This window comes from Dendrobates tinctorius, unplaced genomic scaffold, assembly GCF_039654945.1.
Source record: "Dendrobates tinctorius isolate UK_male_01 unplaced genomic scaffold, ASM3965494v1 ptg000132l, whole genome shotgun sequence".
Taxonomy (NCBI): Eukaryota; Metazoa; Chordata; class Amphibia; order Anura; family Dendrobatidae; genus Dendrobates; species Dendrobates tinctorius.
Window position 1 is genome coordinate 7,529,098 of NW_027361800.1, and position 20,613 is coordinate 7,549,710.

General features: G+C 45.0%; 1 protein-coding gene across 4 annotated transcripts in view; it reads left to right on the top strand.

The window, feature by feature from the left end:
• The window catches only part of LOC141048056 (uncharacterized), a 1,479,555-nt gene that overhangs the window by 123,986 nt on the left and 1,334,956 nt on the right, over positions 1-20,613 (top strand). The gene's annotated exons all lie outside the window — the stretch shown is intronic.

Below are 20,613 nucleotides of genomic sequence, written 5' to 3' on the forward strand. Positions count from 1 at the left end.
TGCGGGAAGGGGCACCTGAGTTTCATCAGTGTCACATTCTGGCTCTGTAGAGTGCAAGGGGAATATAGTGCTGTGGGTCAATGTACCAGCAGAATCATCTAGCAGTGGCTGTGCATCAGTGCACTCCATCTCCAATTCATGTTGGACTGGGGAATTCAGAATTTCACTTGATAACACAGGCATAGCCTGTGAAAAGAGCTCCATGGAGTAATCTGAAGTGTGGGCTGCCGCATCCTTCACTTTTAGTGGGGGTGAAGGAGACAAGGAAAGGGGTGGTTCCTGACCAGAAGGCTGCACTGACTACTCAGTGCTTGCATTTTTTTAAACTTCAGAAGAGTAGGCGATAGAACTGGAGGCTTTTTCGGCAATGTAAGGCAAATCCAGTTCCTGATTCTCCGGCTTTAAAAGCAGTTTACCTACTCCCAGAAAAGGGAGCCTTAAAGGCCTTCTTGTGCCAGCTGATGATGCAGGCTCAACACCTCCTGCCTTAGCTGCTATTGTGCTTTTGGCAATACCAGCAGATGCACCACCACCACCATCAGTACCAGCTGGCCTCCCACACCCTCGTCCATGGCCTCTTCTACCATACTAAATAATTTTTGTGAAAATGGACTAAAAATACCAGCAGATATATGGTACTGTTTCAGAAGCGGACAGGTCTATACAGTCTAGGGATAATTGTAAATCTCCGTATATATTTCATGAGTCAGACACAGATGGTCACAGGCTCAGTATGGATTACACAATAATATAAAAATGTGCAAAAGGGTACATTATCACTAGATACAAGGTATATATAGTATAGTTTAAACATACTGAATCTCCGTATACTTTTCAGGAGGCAAACACAGATGCTCTCAGGCCCAGTATGGATCCAACAACAGTATAGAAAGTTGAGAAAGGGTACTATGGCGCCCCTGAGGGTACGGTCGCCACAGAGGTACTGCACCTCATCCAAAGGTGTGGTATCCCACCCTCAGGTGGGATCACCACTCAGGACTCCTAACCCTGCACTCAACACACACATGTTAGTCAGGTGCTTTCTGGGTGTACCCGGTGGGAGGATGGCCTCATCCCAGACTGGCTAGGAAAGGGTGTTGGTGGTTAGTGTGGAAGGTAGGTACAGTTGGAGTAGCTTAGGTAGTGGAGTGATTGTGGGCATCCAATCAGAGAGAGCAATCTGACAGTTGATGGGTGGAGCTAGTCTGAGGTAAATGGATCTTTCTAGAGAGTTGTCAATCGGTGACAGGACAGAGTAAGAGCAGGATTGCTGTGAGAGGGCTGAGGGTCAGAGAAGAGAGAAAAATCTTGCCCAAGCTCCTAAACTGGAAGCAAGGGGTCCTTGGGGCACGGGAAGTGCAATAAGCCACCTGTGAATCCCGTTTGTGGAGAAGGAAGGACCAGGCCTTGTTGAGGAAGGTGGCTCCTGAAGGTAGTGGAGAAATACAGGGCTCCGCTAGAAAGATGGAGGCTGAGGTAACTTTAAGTGCCTCTGTCGCAGCCGCATTCAATACTCAAAAAGGCTGCAGTTGGAATAAAGGACCCCAGAGCCTGACCCACGTCGCCGGTGTGATCCGTGGCTGCCAGCTTGGGACACTGTTTGCGAAGACCCACAGCAGGAAGGAAGGGAGAGATCAGCGCAGAGACACGGCCTAGAAAGGATACACAAGGAGGAGTCTTGAACAGGTGTTCCTGATCTACCTTTGAGTTTGCCGGACACCTCCATCGGATGACACTGTACCAATCGGGTCATCTTGTGCACAAAACTTTTGAGGAAAAACTCAGAAACTGCACCCAACTGCGTCCTTGGTGGCTTTTACAACTCGCCTGCTACACAAGCTACACTCACCATCAACGGCTCACAAACACCATCTCAACTGCCCAGGGATACAGCGCTGCCCGTGGAGAGCTTCATCATCTTGTCTGCTTTAATACCGGCATAGAGGATCTGCATTGCAGTATCGGCTACCCTAGCCAAGTACCACGGGTGGCGTCACGATCCCCCTTCACCAAATTAATTATCATACCATCTTCCCCCTCATCTGAACTGTCATCTTCTTTATTGGACACCCAGGGCCACGGACCAGGTCCCAATCACCACCGTGACACACTTCCCCCTCAAAAGAACCTGAAAGGCCTGGTACTGAGTAACCTGTGGTGTTTTATTTTAACACCAGATAACAAGGATATATTGTATAGTTTCAACATTATATATCTACGTATATATTTGAGGAGGCAGACACAGACGCTGTCATGGCCAGTATGGATTCGACAACAAACTAAAAAGTAGAAAAAGGGTACAGTATCACCAGATCCAAGGTATATATAGTATAGTTTCAACATTAAAAATCTCCGTATTTATTTCAGGAGGCAGACACAGATGCTCTGAGGCCCAGTATGGATTACACAACAACATAAAAAGCAGTAAAAGGGGAAAGCGTACTGCTGTATACAGTGTTGGGTTCATTTGGCGCTCTACATACAGTGGGGCAAAAAAGTATTTAGTCAGTCAGCAATAGTGCAAGTTCCACCACTTAAAAAGATGAGAGGCGTCTGTAATTTACATCATAGGTAGACCTCAACTATGGGAGACAAACTGAGAAAAAAAAATCCAGAAAATCACATTGTCTGTTTTTTTTTCATTTTATTTGCATATTATGGTGGAAAATAAGTATTTGGTCAGAAACAAGCAATCAAGATTTCTGGCTCTCACAGACCTGTAACTTCTTCTTTAAGAGTTTCCTCTTTCCTCCACTCATTACCTGTAGTAATAGCACCTGTTTAAACTTGTTATCAGTATAAAAAGACACCTGTGCACACCCTCAAACAGTCTGACTCCAAACTCCACTATGGTGAAGACCAAAGAGCTGTCAAAGGACACCAGAAACAAAATTGTAGCCCTGCACCAGGCTGGGAAGACTGAATTTGCAATAGCCAACCAGCTTGGAGTGAAGAAATCAACTGTGGGAGCAATAATTAGAAAATGGAAGACATACAAGACCACTGATAATCTCCCTCGATCTGGTGCTCCATGCAAAATCCCACCCCGTGGGGTCAGAATGATCACAAGAACGGTGAGCAAAAATCCCAGAACCACGCGGGGGGACCTAGTGAATGAACTGCAGAGAGCTGGGACCAATGTAACAAGGCCTACCATAAGTAACGCACTACGCCACCATGGACTCAGATCCTGCAGTGCCAGACGTGTCCCACTGCTTAAGCCTGTACATGTCCGGGCCCGTCTGAAGTTTGCTAGAGAGCATTTGGATGATCCAGAGGAGTTTTGGGAGAATGTCCTATGGTCTGATGAAACCAAACTGGAACTGTTTGGTAGAAACACAACTTGTCGTGTTTGGAGGAAAAAGAATACTGAGTTGCATCCATCAAACACCATACCTACTGTAAAGCATGGTGGTGGAAACATCATGCTTTGGGGCTGTTTCTCTGCAAAGGGGCCAGGACGACTGATCCGGGTACATGAAAGAATGAATGGGGCCATGTATCGTGAGATTTTGAGTGCAAACCTCCTTCCATCAGCAAGGGCATTGAAGATGAAACGTGGCTGGGTCTTTCAACATGACAATGATCCAAAGCACACCGCCAGGGCAACGAAGGAGTGGCTTCGTAAGAAGCATTTCAAGGTCCTGGAGTGGCCTAGCCAGTCTCCAGATCTCAACCCTATAGAAAACCTTTGGAGGGAGTTGAAAGTCCATGTTGCCAAGCGAAAAGCCAAAAACATCACTGCTCTAGAGGAGATCTGCATGGAGGAATGGGCCAACATACCAACAACAGTGTGTGGCAACCTTGTGAAGACTTACAGAAAACGTTTGACCTCTGTCATTGCCAACAAAGGATATATCACAAAGTATTGAGATGAAATTTTGTTTCTGACCAAATACTTATTTTCCACCATAATATGCAAATAAAATGAAAAAAAAACAGACAATGTGATTTTCTGGATTTTTTTTTCTCAGTTTGTCTCCCATAGTTGAGGTCTACCTATGATGTAAATTACAGACGCCTCTCATCTTTTTAAGTGGTGGAACTTGCACTATTGCTGACTGACTAAATACTTTTTTGCCCCACTGTATATATTTCAAGAGTAACACATAGCCTCTCACAGGCTCAGTATGGATCACACCATAATATAAAAAGAAGATCCGCAAGAAATAATCACACATGTGTGCCAATGTTCCAGGTGTCAATGATGCACTTTGAGTGGTGGGTGGAGGATGAATTTCGGGCACAAAAGGTACTGGATCAACAGATACAAGGTATATACAGTCTACTTAAAATACAAAAACATTATCGTATGTATTTCAGGAGGCAGACACATATACTCACATGCTCAGTATGGATTTGACAATAATGTAACAATTTGAAAAAGGGTACAGTATGACCAGATACAAGGTATATATAGTATAGTTTAAACATTCTAAATCTCTGTAGACATTTCATGAGGCAGACACAGACGCTCTCAGTTCCAGAATGCATTAGCCATGAATATAAAAAGTATAAAAAGGTTACTGTATCACCAGATACAAGGTACATATAGTATTGTTTAAACATTATAAATCTCCTTATTTTTTTCAGGAGGCAGACACAGACGCTCTCAGGGTCAGTATGGATTACACAATATAAAAAACAGTAAAAGGGTAATGGATCAGAAGTGTACAGCTGCATACAGTGTTGGGGTAATTGTAAATCTCAGTAGATATTTCCAGATTCAGAAACAGACTCTCACTGGCCCAGTATGGATTAGACCACTATATAAAAAGCAGTAAATGGGTAAGGTATCACAAGCGTACAGCTGTATACAGTGTTGGGTTAATCTTAAATCTACAAATATATTTCTGGAGTTACAGACAGACGTTCACAGGCTCAATATGGATTTCACAAGAATATAAAAACTTGCAAAAGGGTAATGTTTTACAGTTGGTCAGCTGCATACAGTGTTGGTGTCATTTTTAATCTTATATTTTACCAGAGTAAGACACAAACTCTCACAGGCTCAGTATGGATTACACCAGAATATAAAAATGAGAAAAAGGGAAATGTATTCGAAACGTACACCAGTGCACAGTGTTGGAGTACTTTGAAATCTTCGTTTATATTTCAGTGTCAGTCTGCCAGTCCAGACTCTCCGCTAGAGGAAGGTAGATGGATAAAAGTACAGACGTAAAATCGAGTGATTTTAGATGTTTTTGAATTTGTAATCACGGGAAAACCTCCCGGGAGAATAAGCAGAGGCGATGCTGACCCTCAATAACTTTAACTGTAAGGCTGTGTGCCCACGTAGCGATTTTTAAGCGTTTTTGCAGCGATTTTCGGCACGAAAACGCTGCGAAAACGTTTAAAAATCGTGTACAGAACGCCCCATGCTTTATTTTTTTAGCATTTTAACATTTTATCTTTTACTATTGATGCCGCATAGGCAGCCTCAATAGTAAAAAGCTGGTCACACTTGTCAAACACTATGTTTGACAAGTGTGACCAACCTGTCAATCACTTTCCAAGTGATGCTTCAAATCGCTTGGAAAGTGCTTGAATATCGCACGCGAAAATCGCGGCAAAATCGCGAACATAATCGCGGTAAAATCACGGTGAAATCGCTTTGAAAAAACCGCGCGATTTATGGGAAGGAGTCCGGTTTTTAGTGTCCGGAATAAAACGCTACGTGGGCACATAGCCTAAAACGCAAATTAGTGAAGAAAGGGTTGATGTATCGCAGTAGCGTCGATCCCATCACCGTAACTCGTCTCCATCAAATTGTGATCACAGGGAGAGCTGTAGACATGGTCCTCACTGCCTATCATGATCTGTGTGGTCACTTTGGAGTGCAAAGCACACAAGCCACAGGCCGTAGGGGATTCTATTGGATTGCCATGAGAGGACATATTGAAAAATGGTGGCAGGAATGTCACATGTCTGTGACTATGAAAAATGTGAAAGGTGATCATAAAGCACCATTGCATCCGATTGGGAGTTGACGCCCATTACAAATGGTAGCCATTGGTAATCTGAAGGTAGAAGGCAGCAGGACAGGCCATAGCTACATCTTAACCATCATCGATCAATACACCAAATTTCTAGTGGCCGTCCCCGTGACGGATTTAACTGGGCGGACTACACAGCGGTGGAGCAGGGAGAGGTAAGTATTGCAAGTGCTGTGTCCCTGAGCAAACAGGGGGGACTCACTCGTGGGCGCCGATACTGGCACAGGGCCCCTCATAGTACGCCAGTGTGTCTGACGGCGAGTGGGCCCCCCCACCGTCAGAGACACTTTATTGTACTATGAGAGGCCCTGTGCTAGTGCCGTCGCCCAAGGGTTTGGCCACACACCTGTTCAGGGCAACAGCACTTGCCGGGTGCGGCAGGTGTTGACCCCGGGCCTGGGGTGGGGGGGCAGCCCATTTCGGGTGGTTTAAAAAATGGCATATGTTGATGTGTTGGATGGACTTTCAGCTGCTGCAAATTGAGGAATTGGAGAAGTCAAAGGAAGAGGAGGACAATAGCGAGCCTTTTTTCTGGCAACCTATGTGTTGCCAGGGGAGTGTGGGACAAAATCTTTTGAAACCCATGCATGGTTCATTTTAATGAAGGTTAGATCATCAACATTTTGGGTCGATAGATGGGTCCTTTTTTCTGTCAGGATTGATCAAGCAGCACTGAAGACTCTTTCAGATAGCACACTACCAGCAGGGCAAGCGAGCTCCTGTAAGGCATATTGTGCCAATTCAGGCCATGTGTCCAGTTTTGAGGCCAAATAATCAAAGGGGAATGACCTGTGAGGGAGAACCTCAATAAGGGAGAAGTAGTTTGTAACCATAGTTGACAACTGCTGTCCCTTGTCACTTGCAATCTATTCTGTATTAGCTGTTCTGTGCACGGGACTTGAGAAATCAGATCACAACATGGTCAGGAAACCCCTGTCTCCAACGCCAGTTTGGCTGTGTGCACCATGAAGACCTCTTCCATTTTGCCCACTACAGCTCGTGGGAGAACCAGCTCCGCTGCTGTGTGCTGGGAATGCCTCAAACAACCTGTTTACCAGAGTTGCTTGTTTGTTAGCCAATATTAGCTCTAGGTTCTCCCGTGGCATTATGTTGTGTAATTTGCCTTCATAGTGTGGATCGAAGATGCTGGCCAACTAGTAGTCTTCATTAGAGTTGAGCAACTTTTGTTTTTTAAGGGTCGAGTTTCGTTTCGTGAAACCCGACTTTTCCAAAAGTCGGGTCGAGCAAGATCGGCCGACTATAGGGAAAAGTCGGGGTCGTCCCGAAACATGAAAGCCAATGTAAGTCAATGGGGAATAAAAGTCGGCAGTGAGAGGAGGACAGGAAACACACCTACAGTGCCCATTTGAATGCCAAAAGCATCAATTCTTCTTACTTAAGCTTGTCAACCTTAATTAATTTCATAATACAAGTTACGCACTGAAAAATGGGGGTTATTTGGCTAAAGTTGTGGGGGGGTAGGGCTGGCTCCAGGTTTTCATGTGCCCTGGGCGAAAGAGCGCCCCTTTAACACATACCACAACTCATCATGCTCCGATACGGCAGAGAAATAGCGGTATAGTACAATGAACATTGTAGTACAACATCTCATGACAAGGCCCATCTATTTCTCCATACAGAATCATTGGTCCCATATAATGTTTGAAACAGTATATGATGAGCTCCACATAATGCTACAGTATATGTTGGTCCCCATGGATGAAGCTCCACTGTCTTATGGGCCCAAATAATGCTCCAAACATAATGGGCCCCATTTCTAATGCTCTAGTGTATAATGGGCCCTGTAAATGCTGCTCCAGTGTCTGATGTCCACCTTTGGAATGTTCCAGTGTATGGTGGGCCCCATCTATCATTCTCCAGAGTATAGTGCTCCCCAAAAATTGCTGTCCCAACATTGAAAACAATGAAATAAGTCTCCTCGCTAGGGAATCCCTGTACTAGTCTGGACTCCTCGTCGTTCCCATCTTCCATCTCACTGCACAGTATTTCAACCTTGCAAGTGCTGTGATCCTGAGCAAGCAGGGGGGGCCCACTCATTGGCGACGGCACTGGCACAGGGCCCCTGATAGTACGGTGGTGTGTCTGATGGCGGGTGGGCCGAACCTGCACTTTCATCTGCAGCTTCCTCTTTGTCACCGTGTAAGATGGAACTGTATATGGGAAGGGTAACCTGAGTTTCATCAGGGTCAGATTCAGGCTGTGTAGCATGCGAGGGGAATGTAGTGGTCTGGGTCAATGTACCAGCAGATTCATCGAGCAGTGGCTGGGCATCAGTGCACTTGTGTCGCCCCCAGGAGTACGGTCGCCACAGTGGCATTACCTTCCTCCTAGGGAGTGTGATGTCATGCTTGGGAGCAACGAAGGATCTCTCTAGCAGGTTAACTGATTGGGCGGCGTTATTCCCATGAGTCATGACCCTCCAAACAGCGTTCATGAAGGCAAAGTGTTTGTTTTACGTGGGCAGTATGGTTGCAAAGCTGAACCTTAAAGGAATGTCCAGAAGGGCACCACCAGGAGTGGAGCCTACAGTTTAATTCGACTCCACCTGGGAAACCTCAACCATGCCAGCTACAGAAAAGATGCACACATTGCAAGCTTAATTCCGTTAACGAACGAGACTCAGTCATGCCCCGCGGTCCGAGTCCGGCTTACTAGAGGGACACGTGAGGCTCTGGCACATGAGATTGGCCAATAACTGGTGTGTCATGCCCTTACATGTCCGTGGCTGCATGTGCGCTACACTGAAAAGGCCAGCGTTTGTCGCTTACAGGTGCAGATAACCCGCTGAACAACGTTAGTGATGGGGATCACTGATTATAATTATTACCCGCGAACGATGATTTCCCAGTAAGTGCAGGTCAACCGCAGTTCCGGAATTAGGCCTAACCGTCATTCCTGAAAAAATGAAAAACTTACGTGTGCAAACCACAGGTGCTGTAGCTTGCTTAACAGCTCGCCAGCCGTTCTCAGGCCCAGTATGGATTACACGTGATTGCACAAAGGTGAGAAAGGGTACCGTATCCCCGGATAACATGTATGGATAGCATAGTGTACACATTCAAAATATATGTCTATACATCAGGAGGCAGGCTCAGACGGTGTTAGGCCCAGTATGGATTGCACGTGATTGCACAAAGGTGAGAAAGGGTACCGTATCCCCGGATAACATGTATGGATAGCATAGTGTACACATTCAAAATATATAAACAAAAAGCACAGAATGACAAATGTGCAAAAATACCTTGCAATAAGACATATAACAGTAGTCAGCAAGTGCTGATAAAAGGTAATAACAAACACAGGGTATTTAGTCTATACGTTTTTTTGCAAAAAAATGTATACCAAGCTGCCTCACCAACGTCAAGGTAACCCGTATTGAAGCAGTCCCTATCTAATGTATTTAATACCTGAACATATGAACTGTGTCTAAATGAGCAGGATTAAGATAGGCGCTTTCTGGTATGGGCACGTGATGCAAGACAGCTCCTTATGTGCATGTCACACAAGAGAGGGGTGGGGTCTCTCAAATCATGCATAAGCATGAAAAAAACTGGATTAAAAACACACATGTGACATGCACAATGTGAACAAGTCTGTTGGACCATGTTCACTCCACCCTGACTGAAACACAAACAAAAAGCACAGAATGACAAATGTGCAAAAATACCTTGCAATAAGACATATAACAGTAGTCAGCAAGTGCTGATAAAAGGTAATAACAAACACAGGGTATTTAGTCTATACGTTTTTTTGCAAAAAAATGTATACCAAGCTGCCTCACCAACGTCAAGGTAACCCGTATTGAAGCAGTCCCTATCTAATGTATTTAATACCTGAACATATGAACTGTGTCTAAATGAGCAGGATTAAGATAGGCGCTTTCTGGTATGGGCACGTGATGCAAGACAGCTCCTTATGTGCATGTCACACAAGAGAGGGGTGGGGTCTCTCAAATCATGCATAAGCATGAAAAAAACTGGATTAAAAACACACATGTGACATGCACAATGTGAACAAGTCTGTTGGACCATGTTCACTCCACCCTGACTGAAACACAAACAAAAAGCACAGAATGACAAATGTGCAAAAATACCTTGCAATAAGACATATAACAGTAGTCAGCAAGTGCTGATAAAAGGTAATAACAAACACAGGGTATTTAGTCTATACGTTTTTTTGCAAAAAAATGTATACCAAGCTGCCTCACCAACGTCAAGGTAACCCGTATTGAAGCAGTCCCTATCTAATGTATTTAATACCTGAACATATGAACTGTGTCTAAATGAGCAGGATTAAGATAGGCGCTTTCTGGTATGGGCACGTGATGCAAGACAGCTCCTTATGTGCATGTCACACAAGAGAGGGGTGGGGTCTCTCAAATCATGCATAAGCATGAAAAAAACTGGATTAAAAACACACATGTGACATGCACAATGTGAACAAGTCTGTTGGACCATGTTCACTCCACCCTGACTGAAACACAAACAAAAAGCACAGAATGACAAATGTGCAAAAATACCTTGCAATAAGACATATAACAGTAGTCAGCAAGTGCTGATAAAAGGTAATAACAAACACAGGGTATTTAGTCTATACGTTTTTTTGCAAAAAAATGTATACCAAGCTGCCTCACCAACGTCAAGGTAACCCGTATTGACTGCTTCAATACGGGTTACCTTGACGTTGGTGAGGCAGCTTGGTATACATTTTTTTGCAAAAAAACGTATAGACTAAATACCCTGTGTTTGTTATTACCTTTTATCAGCACTTGCTGACTACTGTTATATGTCTTATTGCAAGGTATTTTTGCACATTTGTCATTCTGTGCTTTTTGTTTGTGTTTCAGTCAGGGTGGAGTGAACATGGTCCAACAGACTTGTTCACATTGTGCATGTCACATGTGTGTTTTTAATCCAGTTTTTTTCATGCTTATGCATGATTTGAGAGACCCCACCCCTCTCTTGTGTGACATGCACATAAGGAGCTGTCTTGCATCACGTGCCCATACCAGAAAGCGCCTATCTTAATCCTGCTCATTTAGACACAGTTCATATGTTCAGGTATTAAATACATTAGATAGGGACTGCTTCAATACGGGTTACCTTGACGTTGGTGAGGCAGCTTGGTATACATTTTTTTGCAAAAAAACGTATAGACTAAATACCCTGTGTTTGTTATTACCTTTTATCAGCACTTGCTGACTACTGTTATATGTCTTATTGCAAGGTATTTTTGCACATTTGTCATTCTGTGCTTTTTGTTTGTGTTTCAGTCAGGGTGGAGTGAACATGGTCCAACAGACTTGTTCACATTGTGCATGTCACATGTGTGTTTTTTTTTTTACATTCAAAATATATGTCTATACATCAGGAGGCAGGCTCAGATGGTGTTAGGCCCAGCAGTGGCGGATTAAGTGGACTATGGGCCCGGGGCTGTTCATAAAACCTGGGCCCCTGTACCCCACTTCCCAGGAAAACATTTTCTGTCAAAATTTTGTGGCTCTTCTCACAAAAACACTGCATATGCTGATTTTTAGGTATACAAATTGTAACATTTATTAGACCATAAAAACAAAGAAAAATTACTTTTTTCTCATAAGAAATTGTATTGTATGGTCAAACAATATAAATAATATTAAATATTCCTCAAAATCAACAGTCAAAATATATAATGTGGTATATATTGGCCTGTATTTCTTCATACAAGGTAAACATAAGGCTACATTCACCGTACCACATGTAAGTGCAAGTAAGAACATGTAAACAGAATATTAAACAATAATTCAACATAATTATTCATCTATACAGATGTATATCTGTGTGGGTGGTAGCCTAACAGGAAAAGTGCAATGAGCACAGGCAACAATTTCTTAATGGACTAGAAACTCGGATTTTTTTTGACACTGAAGATCATAAACTGCTCACAGACTTTTTCGGCGAGATTTTTTGGTGCTAAAGTCGTTGATGATTTCTGAGAGGTCTAGACTCTTCAAAAGCTCTTGTTCAATGCTCATTAAAGAGAGATGATTGAGTCTGTCTTGTCCCATTTGACTCCTCAACTCATTTTTAATTCGTTTAAGTTTTGAAAAGGATCTCTCACCTGTGCAGTTTGAAACCATCATGCATAAATATAGTCTCAGAATTATCTCTGTATTGAAAAATGTTTGCGTGAGGCCATGTTGATGAAGAAAAAAGAACATCTGGAGTTCGGCTCCTTTATCACCACAGCATGTTATTGATTGTGACTTGGACCGAAGAAAACTTGCAAACTGAATCAGCTCAGTTTCTGTCACACCTGGCATTAAGTCTTCTGGATATGACTGACCCAAATTTTCAGCAGCTATACGAATTTCGTGAGTGGACAGCGTACACAGATTAGATAAGAATCCAAACTTGGAGCACACATCATTATAAGCCTCCAGACGTTGCTGTAAACCACTATATAAGTGATCAATTACAGTGTTAAAAACTTCAATTTTAAACTTTTCCCTTGATGTGAGTACAGTCTTTTCTCCTTCTCCATGATCATAATGTCGATTATGTGGCCAAAACCGTTTCTGAGCAGCACTGTATTCATTATGGCCACACAACTTAATTGCTGCTTTTTCGTAGTGTTCAAATTCTTCTCGTTGACTCTGTACGAAGGTTGAAAGAGACTTCAGTAGAGCAACAACAGTGTTTAAATTCAAACCGGCTTCTTGCAGTGACAAATTTGTTTTATGAAATCTTTCCAAAATGGTGTGCCAAAAAACAACAAGAATAGTAGAATCCAATTCTGATAATTTATCCAGCAAAGAGCTAGCTTCATTTTTGCATGAACTGTAGTCTGGGTCAGAGGACATGCATTCTAGCAGACTGCAGATAGACTCATAACTTTTGCAAAGTGCTGATACAGCATCATATCTGGCAGACCATCTTGTAGCAGACAGATGCTTGACAACTGGCAGTCCTAAAGCTTTCTGTTTCTCCACCAGCAGTCTCCATCTATGAGATGAAGTTGAAAAGAAAACATAAAGCAGCTCAAGATTGTTAAAAAATCTGTAAACAACTATGTTGCACTCAGCACTGTTTTTACCCACTAAGTTGAGAGAGTGTGCAGCACATGGAATATATGTTGCATAAGGGCACTGCTCTCTTATAATTGTTTGGACACCAATGTACTTGCCACTCATGTTAGCTGCATTATCATAAGATTGTCCTCGACAATCTTTAATGTCAATTTTATGTTTGCTCAAGAAATCTAAAATTAGTTTTGCAATGTTTTTGCCACTGTGACCAAGAACTGGTAGAAACTGCAAAAACCGCTCCACAGGCCCACTTGGTAAAACATATCGTACAATGAAGGTTAGTTGATCACGGTGAGTGATGTCAGGTGTAGAATCTACAGATATGGAATAAAATTTGGCTTTCTTTATCTCCTGTACAATTATACACAGAACTTTTGTTCCCAAAATTTGTATGAGTTCTTCACAGACAGTAGAGGAAAGATAAGATGTGTGGCCTTTACCTTTGTTGGCATATTGTTTGATGTGTTCATCTAGAAATTCATCTACATTTGCCATAACTTCTAAGATCCCTAAGTAATTGCCATTGTGGGGAGAACCAATAATTTCATCTTTGCCTCTCAGTGGAAGGCCTCGTTCAGCCAGGTGCTGGATAACAATGAGACATCTCTTAAGTACCTTACGCCAGTACAGCGTTTCACCCTCCAATTGCAAAATTATCTGACTATCAACTCGTCCAGAGCTTTGACCTCTTGCCACTATTGATAAGACAGATTGTTTGTGAGTATCACTACTTTCATGCCGAAAAAGCCGATCCTCTGCATGTTTCCAGTCATTAAATCCAAGAGTAAAAAGGCCACGTTTACTGGCAATCAGTTTGCATGGAAAACAATATAATTTTCCATCAGATGGTGAATAACATAACCAATTTCTTTCGGATATTTCTTTTGTTTTGGGGTTAACATGGGTGAAGAATGATTTTTTGCAGTAGAGATAATATCCCTCAATTGTCAAAACACCGGAGTCTTTAAAGTCAGCATCAGCATTTTTGCAAAGTTTGCTTCCCTTTATAACCCAATACTCCAACAATTCTTTGGAGATATTTTCTCCCCACAATCCAATATCACAAGGAAATTGCAACATTTCCACATGTGCACCTAGCTCTTCAACACTTTCCACTGGATCTCTTTGAATGTCTAACACAGCATCAGCTAACTCTGAGTCAATAGATATATTAGTTGCGACAGATGCAGATGTAGAAGCTTCACTGCTGCTCGGCTCTTGGTGTTGTTCAGTTTGAGTTTTCTTTTTAAAAAATGTATCTAACTTGGTCATTTTAGAAACCTCATATCTTTGTTGTTGTTCTCTTAAATGTTGGTCTTTTCTTTTCTGAGCACCAGACTTGTGTGTTGAGTGCATCTATTAAAAGATAGTAAAATTCTGTAGTTAAAAATGGTGATGGTTGTGAAAATATGTGTGAGAATAGTGCATTGTCTAATGTGTAATAGAGAGAAAAGTACCTACCTTCTAAAATGGAGGTCCCAATCCTGATATTTTGGAATTGGAGTCTTCAACTTAATGCACTGAATGCTCCTAAGATTGCCAGTCTGTGTCCAAGAGAGGGGGAAAAGGGTTGAATTCACTAAAGGGTTTTTATGAGCAAGACCCTCACCCTTATTTCCTAATAGAGTGTAATAAGTGATGATTCGGGGTCCGTACCGAACATCGCCCATTTGGGGTCGACTACATCGAACTGGTGATGTTTGTTACAGGTTCGCTCATCACTTTAGAAAAATAAATAAATCTCTTCTATCTTCTGTGTGCGAAGTGTCTGCTGGCCATGTCATCACACACATGTCCTCTTCTTCCGGCTGTGTGACGGAAAATATCGCTCAAGACTATTGCTTAGCAATGATCCATGAATAACGGCGCACGAACTGATCTCTTCCACGTGCAATCAGATTTCTTTCGTGCAACCATTGACTTGGATAGGTGACTGGCATCCAAGATGTCACACCACAGTACTAGGATATTTAGCAAATTTGTTTTTCGGGATCAGTAAATTCTGGTGTTGCAAATCAGACCAATTTTTATAACTGATAATCCATACTATTCATCTTACTAATAATTGGCACCCAAGTCCCGAAAATGAATTAAGTGAGGGAGAGAGAGAGGAGAGAGACAGAGGGGGGGAGAGAGAGAGACAGAGGGGGAGAGAGAGAGAGATTTTCAACAGGGTAGGATTTTCAAGGTCTAAAAGTTGCCTGTGAATAGTGATGGGCTTACCGAGCATGTTCGGTATTTTTTCATTCGGATGTTCGGTTCGGATCGATTTACCACACATGAATTTTGTTCGGTATTGCAATACCGAACAAAATTTGTTCGGTATTTCCAAACAAATGAGAGAGAGAGAGAGGAGAGAGACGAGAAAGAGAGAGGATAGAGAAGAGAGAGAAGGAGAGATGAGCAAGAGAGATGAGAAAGGGAGAAGAGAGAGGAGGGAGAGAGGAGAGAGAAGAGAGGGAGAGAAGAGGAGAAGAGAAGAGAGGAGAAGAGAGAGGAGAAGAGAGAAAAGACAAAGAGAGGAGAGAAGAGAGTAGAGAGAAGAAGAGAGAGAAGGAGAGAGAAAAGAAGAGAGAGAAGAAGAGAGAGAAGAAGAGAGAGAAGAAGAGAGAGAAGGAGAGAGAGAAGGAGAGAGAGAAGAGAGAGAGACTCCAGCAATGCAATTTAACTGCAATTGCTATCGATACAGCGCATCAACACATTCGCTGTTGCGAATATTCACAACAGCGACCGGTTAATTGGAAAAATGTTCGGTACTGATACCGAACATTCGGTACTGAACATCCGGTACTGAATGCGAACAAGAATTGCAGATTTCGTGCGGTTTGAATCTGCGGAAAAATTTAAATATCCCGCGGCCCGCCTTCCTTGAAAATCCGCAATCACGTGGTGTTTTTGGTGCGGTTTTCATGCTGTTTTTGTGCGGAATGTATGTGGCCCCATAGGAGTCCATTATAGACTTTCCGCAGCGGATCCGATGACAGCAATGACATGCTGCGGCCGGAAAAACTGCAATTGCGTACAAATCCGGTCGGTACGCAAGCAGGTGTGCACATTTAACATTGGCCCCTATGGGTTAAACCAGATTAAGGCCATGTCTACACGTGGCGGAATGGTGGCGGGTTTTCCGTATGGACCCGCAGCAAACCAAGTGCCGCGGTCTGTATGGTTGTCAATTCCCGGGCGGGGACCACAGCTACCTGAGCGCTGCGGTCGCCGTGCGGGAATTGACAGCCGTACGGACCGCAGCACTTGGTTTGCTGCGGGTCCATACGGAAAACCCGCCACCATTCCACCACGTGTGGACATGGCCTAAAAAGACGTTGCACATAAGCTGTAGGCCTACGGCCAATACGCACAAAATCGCCCAACGTGATCCTGGCCATAGGGGACGTGATGTGAGGACCTGAATGGGTTACGTTACATAATGCGTGCAGTGCACTGCTCACTGGTCCGAGGTTGTTCCTAAAGTCTGGGCACCCCACCCGGCACCCCTCTTGACCAAGGCCCCCCCTGCCCATCCCCCCATGCCCCCCACATCCACATAAAGTAGGTGAGAGAAAGATGTGGTAGGCAAGGCAACTAAGGGCTAAAACACGTGTGCCGGCGATCAAGGATGGAGGCCCAGATGTTATGCGGGGTACTCTTAGAGAGGGTAATCATCAATAGGCAAGAAATGTACATTCAGTTTATAATATTTAATGCGCAATCAACATAGGGCTAAAATACATGTATAACAAAGAGTGTTTTTGCCCACATCCATATGAGTCAGTCATGACATACCTCCGCCCCACAGTGTCCACCAGGCACCAGAGAGTTCTTCTTCCTCCTGTGATACACGGCCTCGGCTGGGCTGTCAGTTGTTGGGCCCCGCTGTTTCTATGGACACCAACGAAGGGGAGGGAACAGAGGAGCCGCTGCCAGAGTGTGAGTGGCCAGCGTCACTCTGATGCAGCCACGTGATGCAAGTTGCAGGCCGGAATGAGCGCGGACGCTGCGGAGAGAGGGGAGGAGGATCAGGTGAGTGAGCCAGCCATTCAGCGCAGCGCAGCCGCCGACAATTGCCACGACACGCGACTATTGGGGGAAGCCAAAATTGCGCTGCGGCGGCGGCAGAGGCGTAGCTAGAGCTTTTGCCGCCCGGGGCTGTTCCCGAATTTGGCGCCCCCCCGGGCGGTGAATGGCCTGCTCGGATGCGGGGTCTGGAAAGGAATAAAATGGCCGCGCTTGGGAGGGGGTACCGGCCTGGCCAGCTACTGGTTAGGGATGTTAATGATTAATCACACAGTCACAGACAGACATTCATTTCTGACACACTGCCTGCGACAGTGCTCCCAGGCAGCACAGACAGTAATGTGCGGGCTCAGCTCCGCCTCCTCTGCCCCTGGCCGCAGTATAAGTTACATATATATATATATAAATCAATAGCAAATGGAACAATTCGCAATGTACCCCAGGCGAGTCACCATTTGTAAAATTATGACTCAAAAGGGATCGATAATGGACACTCCCACATAACATGTTAACACAAAAAAATGGAGTGAAAGTCCAAAATATTTTAGAAACGTAAGAAATTTATTATACATAAAAATCGTACTGACAATTATAAACAACATCTACAATGAAGGAATCGGGTAATATCAGCTGCTAATTGTCCTGTCCATATAATATTAAGTTAAAAGGAGCCAAGTGCTTCTTGTAATGATGGGCCATAAAACCGGGACACAAAGTGTAGGGAAGAACCCAGGTGCGCACCCTGAGGAACAACCCCGTTATCCCGTGCTAAAGTGCTTACCCATCATGTGCTCCAGCCTCCAGGACAAGTGCAGCGCCGCCACGCTGCACTTGCGCTGGTGGCGGCGCTGCACTTGTACTGGAGCACATGATGGGTAAGCACTTTAGCACGGGATAACGGGGTTGTTCCTCAAATAAATTTCTTACGTTTCTAAAATATTTTGGACTTTCACTCCAATTTTTTGTGTTAACATATAAGTTACACTTAGGCTGTGTGCACACGCTACGGATTAGGTGTGGATTCATCCGCGCGGATTTTGTCAAAATACCTGCGGTTTTACCTGCGGATTGCTCTGCGGTTTTGCCCTGCGGTTTTTCATCTCCTCAATAGAGGAGATGGCAAACCGCAGGAGAATCCGCAGAAAGAATTGACATGTCAAAAACCGCTGCGGAACCGCAGCAAAATCCGCAGTGTGTGCACACAGCCTTACACAGGCTGCCTGCGACTGCCTGGCTGCTGTGTGTGTGAGTGTGAGTGACTCTGTGTGACACTGAGGAAGGAAGCCACCCGCAGGGAGAGCTCAGCAGCTGACTGAGCATGGAGGGAGGCTGGGGAGAGGCAGAGCATCCTCCTCCCAAATGGTGAGTGACCTGTGACGCACCTGCGCTAGCCGCTGCCAAAATCTCCTGCTAATACTCACAGTCCTCTTCTCTCCACACTGTGCCTCAGCCGGCTGCCTCCACGCTTCTCTCCCGAGTCCCACAGCACAGAGAGGAGGAATTTCTGCTCCTGCCGTGCTGCGCCGCCCCCACACACGTGCCGCCTGGGGCGGCCCGCCCCCCCGCACCCCCCCCGCAACCCCCTTCCTACGCCACTGGGCGGCGGCGGCTCACACAGATGCCGACCGGATTGGCCCCTGCCCTGGGCCCCCAAAAAACCTTGGGCCCGGGGCGACCGCCCCATCTGCCCCTATTAAGATCCGCCACTGAGGCCCAGTATGGATTGCACGTGATTGCACAAAGGTGAGAAAGGGTACCGTATCCCTGGATAACATGTATGGATAGCATAGTGTACACATTCAAAATATATGTCTATACATCAGGAGGCAGGCTCAGACGGTGTTAGGCACAGTATGGATTGCACGTGATTGCACAAAGGTGAGAAAGGGTACCGTATCCCCGGATAACATGTATGGATAGCATAGTGTACACATTCAAAATATATGTCTATACATCAGGAGGCAGGCTCAGACGGTGTTAGGCCCAGTATGGATTGCACGTGATTGCACAAAGGTGAGAAAGGGTACCATATCCCCGGATAACATGTATGGATAGCATAGTGTACACATTCAAAATATATGTCTATACATCAGGAGGCAGGCTCAAACGCTGTCAGGCACAGTATGGATTTGACGGCCCAGACTACACAGAGGAGGAGCAGGGAGAGGTAAAGATTGCAAATGCTGGGGCCCTGCCCAAGCAAGGGGGGCCCACTCATGGGGGTCAGTACTGGCACTGGGCCCCTCATAGTACGGCGGTGTGTCTGAAGGCGGGTGTGCACCACCACCGTCAGACACTTGATTGCACTATGAGGGACCCTGTGCCAGTGCCCGCTCCCAAGAGTCGGCCTACCCACCTGTCCAGGGCAACGGCACTCGCACGGTGTCGTGCGCTAGGTGGTGACCCCGGCCATGGGGGGGGAGGCAGCACAGTTAGGGAGTTTTAGAAAGTGGCATATGTTGATGTTGGACATTCAGCTGATGCAAAAGGCGAAATAGGTCAAGTCCCAGGAAGAGGTGGACCAAAGCAAGCCATTTTTCTGTCACCCTATGTGTCATCAGGGGAAGGTGGGACAAAATCCTTGGAAACCCATGCATGGTTCATTTTAATGAAGGTTAGATCATCCACATTTTGGGTTGACAGACGGGTCCTTTTTTCTGTCAGGATTGATCCAGCTGCACTGAAGACTCTTTCCGATAGCACACTTGCAGCTGGGCAAGCGAGCTCCTGTAAGGCATATTGTGCCAATTCAGGCCAGGTGTCCAGTTTAGCGGCCCAATAGTCAAAGGGGAATGACCTGTGTGGGAGAACATCGATATGGGAGGAAAAGTAGTTTGTAACCATAGTTGACAACTGCTGTCTCCTGTCACTTTCCATCGATGCAGTATTACCAGTTGTGTGAGCGGTACTTGAAAAATCAGTCCACAACATTGTCATGAAACCCCTGTCTCCAACGCCACTTCTGCTGTGTGCACCACGAACACCTCTGCCAAGCTGCCCCCGGCCCGTACGGCTCGTGTGAGAACCATCACCGCTGCTGTGTGCTGGGAATGCCTCAAGCAACCGATTTACCAGAGTTGCTTGTTTATTAGCCAATATTAGGTCAAGGTTCTCCTGTGGCATGATGTTTTGTAATTTGCCTTTATAGCGTGGATCCAGGATGCTGGCCAACCAGTAGTCATCATCGTTCATCATTTTGGCAATGCGGGGGTCCCTTTTTAGGATCTGCAAGGCATAATCTGACATGTGGGCCAATGTTCCCGGTGTCAATGATGCACTGCGAGTGCTGGTTGGAGGAGCACTTTCTGGCAAATCCACATCCCTCCAGTCACGCACAAACCCTGTACCAGACCTTGCCACGCCGACATTTTCACTTGCCCCACGAGATGCATCCTCCTCCCCTAAGTAATCATCCCCATCATCATCCTCCTCCTCCTCTTCTTCCTCCACCTCGTCCAGGAGAGGTCCCTGAGCAGACAATGGCTGAATGTCATCAAGGATTCCCTCCTCGTCAAC